The following is a 7,322-nucleotide window of genomic DNA, read 5'->3' as shown; positions in this document are numbered from 1 at the left end:
GTTCACGGTTAAATCATGATTTTAAGTTGTCAAATTACTTTTTTTTTTGATAGATACCTAGATTTTAGTTTTAATATATTTAGGCCTAAAATTTATGATCCACCATTTTGTTTATGCCGCCATTTTGGATAAGGGATTTTTTTCTAAAACGCGTTGTGTTCTACTTGTCAAACTCTTTCATTTGATATCCATATTAGGGAGATTTAAATAAATATGTAATCCGCCATTTTGGGGTGGCGGCCATCTTGGATATGGAACTTTTCATGGTGCACTGTGTTCTACTAGCCAAGCCCCTTCATTTGATGTCCATATTGTTGTGAAAAGATATGTAATCTCCCATTTTGTGGGGGCGGCCATCTCGGATTTAGTTTTTCGCACTTGCCATGACACTGAATGAGTGTGATTGTATTGTAATCAGAACTAAAGGTAGTACGAAATTTCAGATTAATAGGTCAACTGCAAACGGTTGAAATTTCAATCATTATTAAAAATACTCTTATGAAAAATATGCAAGAATATACAAAATATATGCAGATATGCAAAAAATATGCGAATATGCAAAATATATGCAAATGTGAAAAGAAATATGCAAGTATGCAAAGATGCATGGGCATAAATTTTCTTCATTTTAAATGCAACGAACTTCTGTCTTGGTCCAGAATCTCTTGGATGCTAAGCAAAAATATGCAACTTCATAAAATTCCAATGTCTAGTAATAAGACTAGTATCTCACCAAATGAAAGAAAATTACATTGAGTATAAATTACTATGATTTCAGAAACTAAAATTCCGTTTTTACAACTTTTAATGGTGCACTCGAAATTCTTTGTAAAATTGTTATATATATAAAGAAAGAAATATATATGTGCATAAGGAATACTGTGTAAAAATCTTACAAGCCAATATTTAATCACTTTTAAATAATATGTCTTTTAAGTTAAGGCTTGCCAGTAAACTTATTAGTTTACTTCGTATGGTGCTACGGGGCGTATACGTTACATACGCAACTACGGGTATATGAGCATGAGTGGTTATTTTTACTTTTTTTAGTACATATATATACCTTTTTTAAGTTTTTATTTAAATCTTGTTCTTTATACAAAACTGAAGATAATACATTTTCTAAGATAGGTTAACCATCATTTTCGACCAAAAACAACATCTCGTGGGGAGGTTCCACGAGAAAGTGAACCTTAGAGCAAAAATTATTTTTCTTTATAAATCTAACAAACGTGTGGATAAGACATATGCAAACATCTTGAATCAGCCAATAAATAACAAACTAAATCTTTTAATTAATTTTTATTACCCTTTTTACGTTTGGAAATCAAGTTCTAAGTAAATTATTTGAGTGAGTTTCAAATAGGTTGGGTTGAAAGTACTGTCAAATAATTTGCGAGTCATAACTGAAGTGCTTGGTAAGAAAAATATATAGTAGAACTCACCTGTGTCATATATTAAATTGTGTGAGTGCTTAATATAATATTATGAGATATTACTAAGCAGTATTGGCCTTCTCCCATCCATGAGAAAAAAAGCTAAAAGTTGTCATATTTAATTACAGAAGTTGAGGCTGTGTTTTGTAATTATTACATAATGTCGTAAATTCATTGCACCTGTTTACCACAATTGCATTTTCGTTTCCACATAGTACGATAAGAATAATTCAACAGTGAAGCATGCCCTACCCGTGACAGCTACGGGTGGGACAGCCGTCAGTGGTAGGTTTACAGGGCTCATAAGCTTTATATGTTTGTTAAGGTGGAGAGTAGGGGGGCACGCGCGGACTCGCCCATTAACTATAGCTGCATTTTTTTTGTAAGCGAGCGACAAAAGAACGCTCAACTCGGGTAAAATTTTCTTATAGCTACTTAAGCAACCCTGCCGGTAGCTGGCAAGAAACATGTGATTAGTTCAACGGGATGTAGACACAAAAAACAATAGAAATTAGTAATTACATATACATATACATATGTTACCGCATAAATTTGGAAGACGTTATCCGATGTCTATAATTCTTTTTTTTAAAGGAAAGGTGTTACCACACAAGAAATGAACGATAATGTTAAATTTTTATATGAGAATTGAAGTCGGTTTTGTGTTTTGCGTAAAAATTACTTGTTTTTATTTAAATTCATTCAAGTGACATTTTTACCAGTTTTGTTTTTTTCTTTTGATTATTTAATGTTTTTAGTGTTTTTTCAACTTTTTATTCCGATTTTTTAGAAAAAAGAAAAATTCAAGACGCTAGGAAATCGCGTTGATTTTTAATAATTTTTTTGTCTTACGGTGCTAGGCATTTTCTTCCATACAAAATACAGATAAAACGTGAGTAAATTGAACCTCTACTTGGCTTCTTATATTTTTTAATAAATAGTCTTCAATATGGACCACAGCAAAAAATCCTTTTCATATAAAAATTCGTACGTGTCCCGCCTAGGGATGTCAATTTTCGGGGTTTTGTCGATCCCGGGATTTTTGGGATCTGAAAATATAATCCCGGGATCTCGAGATTGTCCCGAAATTCAGGTAAAAGTGCAACACATCTGTGATCATCCTATAATAGTATTTTAAATCAGATTGATATAACAAAAAAAAGTACAGTTTATTGTAATTCATTTACATATTTATTAAGGCGATAAATCAGTATTTTCAATCATCAAAAAACAAACATATATGTATGTATGTACATATCCTCATTAATTTATAACATAGTTTTTGTACTACAAGTACAAATGCATATACGGTCACTCCCAGAAATATTTTGCATAGATTTTTTTTGCAATATTCAGAATATTTTTCATGGTATTTTTTTTTGTGAATTTAAAAAAATATATACGTATGTGCAATTTTGAAGTTGCTAAAACATCCCGTTGACATTTTATATATTTTTTTTTTTGCCACAAAAAAATTCGTTATAAGGAAGAAAATGTCCAACATCGTCAGTAAAAAAAATTCAAAAATCAAGGGAGTTTCTAGAAACTTTAAAATTGCACTTTATTGTATTAAATTGAATGGGCTATAAAACTGCATAATAGATTTTTTTGTAAAAATTATGATTAAAAAGTTTGATATTTTTATGATAATTTGGTGAACTTAAACCAACTTTCTCTTAAGTGTGAAATTTTGATTTACATGATTTTTGTTGTAAAATGAGCTATATATTTTTTTTAATTAACAAAAAAATACCATGAAAAATATTTTAAATATTGCAAAAAAAATCGATACAAAATATTTTTGTAAGTGACTGTATTTGGTACAGCAGTAACTGCCTATGTAACTATATAAAATTTTTTAAATCACTGTTTGCGATCAATTTAAGATATTATCAGTATATTTAAGTAATAATAAAAAAGTTAACACATTTAAGTAAAAAGTAAATATATAAGTGCATCACCTATTCCATTTTGAGCGAAGTAAAATTATTCCTTCTTTTGATGGAAATGCGATCTTAAATAAACTATAGCATTAAGGGTTGCAAAAAATTCTTGTTTTGCCCTTGAGAGGGGATATTTGTGATAAAAATTTAATTGGCTAACAAAAAAATTGTTTCCAGCAATCCCGGGATTTAAATCGACTAATCCCGGGATATTCGGGACTTAAAAAAGACCGGGATCCCGGGATTGACATCCCTAGTCCCGCCCGTGACAAACGTTGTCCCACCCATGATAGAGGAATTTCGGATTTTTTTTATATTAAAGCAATAATTTTTGTGTTAGTTTAAGACATCAAGTTCATACAGAACAGTGAAATAATTCACATAATTCAATTTTAGTCTAATAACGTGGCGGCCGATGTGGTGTAGTGGTTAGCAGTGCGCGCCACCACTCCGCAGGGCCTGGGTTCAAGCCCTGGTCAAAGCAACGTCGCAAAAAAATATAGAAAAAAGGCTTTTTATTAACAGCGGTCGCCCCTCGGCAGGCAATGCAAACCACCGAGTGTATTTCTTCCATAAAAAACACCTTCTCATCACAATACAATCGCCGTTAGGAGTCGGCGTAAAATTGTATGTAGGTCCCTCCTCCATGGGTGACAACATACGCCACAAATCGGAGGATTGGCCGTCATCGATTCGCCACTTCTCTGCTCGCTATGTTTGAGTTCCGGTCGCTTAACGAAACATTTTACATGTGAGAGCAGCAACAAAGTTAGACATCTAGCAAGGATGGACGATAGCGAGTTTGGTTGTTCCTCATTCAGTTGGTTCGTTTCGCCACTCGCTAACTAATGGCGAATCGATGACGGCTGTTATTAATGTGCAGGTCTCAAGCCGCTAAAAATTTCCGTTGATTTTTTAGATTTTTTTTCTCGCATTTGCGAATAAATACAATTTATTTATATACGTAAGAAACCCGCAACACCTTCGGCAAAAAAAACGGCGCGGCGCGCGAACGCGGACCGGGAAACAACACAAATTTGGGTTATTGCTGTTTGTGTTATTTCGCATATACATACATATGTATGTAATTTAAACCAGTGAAGTTTCATTGAAGAAATGGTTAATCATAGCAAAAATTTGCACATATGTATGTATGTATGTATTTACTATCAGAATAATTTCTCGTACCTACCCAGCAAAACATCTTGAATCACTTTTTGTGGTAACGTGTTTACCTAAGAAACGAATGGGAAATCGATAGAAATTGGTAAGCGCTTCCAGTAATTGGCGGTAACTGCTTTCCCTAAATTGGAGCGCTAAGCGTTGCGTTTTCCAATGCCAACGAGTGCCTGCGCGCTTTACCCAAATCAACGCGGCGTAATTTTTAACGTTTTCGCATCTCCTCCCTTTTTCATTCTCGTTTACTCTTTCACTTTTTTGTCTTCTCTTTTTCTTTCAGTCTTCTGCATCCAATTTCAACACGTAACGCCCTGTCAACAAATAATAATCCATTTTCCCGGCGATAGCGCCGCGTTATTGTGGGATGCTTCGTACAAATTGTATGCGCATGAGGATTTTTGACAGTTCCTTGGCGTTTGACGCGCTAATTTATGGATGGTAGTAATAGGTGAAAAAGCGAAAGACAGTTTAGTCATTCCAAAGTAATACCTTTTAGAATCCGTTTCCAGCACAAAATCTGGAATGCTGGTATATGCATTAATGAGTTTAATGACTTGACCGCAGATTTAGGTAAGTATTTATATATGTATGTATTTATTTACTCATGCTACACACATTTTGAGAAATCCCCTACAACGTATGTATACGTCATTACCTATTACTCAGATAATAATTATATATGTATTAATTTGATTTAACTAAAATTTTGCACTTCTCTGAAAATTGGTGCCGTAAATGAGTAACAAAGTATTGTGGCTTTCAGTGTTAGAACTCTACTACGATCGTAGAGCTTTACTACAATTTTTTTAGAAAATTTTATTTAACTAAAATTTTGCACTTCTCTGAAAATTGGTGCCATAAATGAGTAACAAAGTATTGTGGCCTTCAGTGTTAGAACTCTACTACGATCGTAGAGCTTTACTAAATTTTTTTTAGAAAATTAAAAAAATTTACTACTCTACTCCACTTTAACCACGATCTTCTTTTGAAAACAATATAGTATTTGAACTAAAATAAAATCATGAAATAGAATTGTATTTCGTTTTAAATCTTACAAACGCATTTACTTCTAATGAAAATATGAAAAGAAGAATTCATTTAAGGTATGTATGATATAATGTGTATGTATGCATCTAATCATAAGTATATACTCACAAACACACATGTACATATCTTTTAAACATAAATATTAAATAGCTGAAACGTAATTTTAGAAAATGTTTGCACTTAGTTCGGTAAAACATAAACAATTTTTGAAAATAGTAGGAGATTACGCCATCATGAAACCTTAATTTGGTTTTTTATCGTGGTCGAAGAGAGACTAACTTCAAGTTGTAGTTGCTAAGTATGCGCAAAGTTCTAGGCACTCAATTGGAAGGTGTCGTAACACATTTTTCGTAGATCAAACAAGAAGGGTCGGTAGACATTTTGCATACGTAAACTACTTAAACGTTTTTCCATCAAACGAGCGGTATATAAAAAATCTACACGGAACTTTTTTTCTGCTACAATTTTACCCGTCATTTACTCCGATTTAGGCTTTCTGCAGTTCTAACCCTGGTGACTTTATTCAATATACATATGTGACTTTACGCAATATATGTACATAACTATATGCATATGTGTACAAATGTCATATGAAAGTCTATACATATATGTACATATATCCATTAAGGCGTATCACGAAAAAAGTTTAGCGTATGCCAGTTTGAATACTTATGTATGTTGGGAAAAAATTTTGGGAGTCAAACAATTTTTTTAAGCACCCGCCAAAAACCAATAATCACGTTTTTTTCTATAACTTATTTGATATCTGATTTTTAAAATGTTTATGTCGCCGAAAAGATCTCGCTCAGGACAAAAATTCGCCATTTGGTTCAAAACCCGTTTTTATTTATACCTTCACTAATTTCGGAAATACTATCCCTAGATTTTTATTTTTAATTAGTAAAGGTATATATCAAAACAGTTTTTAAAATCGAAATTGGTTAATAATTAGTAATTATAGTCCTCAAAAGTAGCAAAAAAACGCGATTTAGCTGTTTTTAGCGGGGGCCTGACAATTTTTTTTCGACATACATAAGCAGTTAAATAACACTGACACACGATAAATTTTTTGCTTTCATATGTTGTGATACGGCTTAATATCCATGCATTCATAAATATGTAGATACATACATATATGTATATACACTTCATGCATATGTACAACATACATATCGTCGCCTGAAATGCAAAATGACGTAACAAACATCGTCGCTGAAATGAAAAAAGTCGTAACTAATAAAAAATTCGAAATTCACTTTCTGATTGATATGATTGTATTTCATCGAATTACAACTCCCACATCATTTTATGAAGAAAAAAATTATTACATGGTCACGACCTTTTCCATTACAGTGACGATGTTTGGTACGTCTTTTTGCATTTCAGGTGACGATATGTATATTCATGTATGTTAGGGCGGGTCGAAAAACACAAAATGTTTAATACGAAGATTGTATGGGTCATAGAAGGTGCTATTTTCATTCCTTATTCTAGAAAAGAAATCATGTTTCTTTGCGACAATATCTTCAGTCTGTAGAATGGGATTGAAAGATTGAAAATAAGAGTGAGAATAAAGATTTTTTAAGTTTTTACAATGACTTGTTTAGATCAATTCCGGAACTTATTTTCTCTCATAACATCATACAAAAATAAATTGGGAAAATTAAAAGTAAGTAACATCAACATTTTAATCAATTAATAAATTAAGTAGGAAAGA

General features: G+C 32.3%; 1 protein-coding gene across 1 annotated transcript in view; it reads left to right on the top strand.

The window, feature by feature from the left end:
* Positions 1–4,852: 4,852 nt before the first annotated feature.
* The window catches only part of LOC118742403 (matrix metalloproteinase-2), a 523,490-nt gene continuing 521,020 nt past the window's right edge, over positions 4,853–7,322 (top strand). Inside the window, exon 1 of the mRNA XM_036474457.1 lies at positions 4,853–5,128. The gene's annotated coding sequence lies outside the window, so the exon portion shown is untranslated. The remainder of the gene's footprint in view (positions 5,129–7,322) is intronic.

Source organism: Rhagoletis pomonella, unplaced genomic scaffold (assembly GCF_013731165.1).
Source record: "Rhagoletis pomonella isolate Grant_MI unplaced genomic scaffold, Rhpom_1.0 Rhpom_scaffold_00007, whole genome shotgun sequence".
Taxonomy (NCBI): Eukaryota; Metazoa; Arthropoda; class Insecta; order Diptera; family Tephritidae; genus Rhagoletis; species Rhagoletis pomonella.
This window is presented reverse-complemented; position numbering and strand designations above follow the sequence as displayed.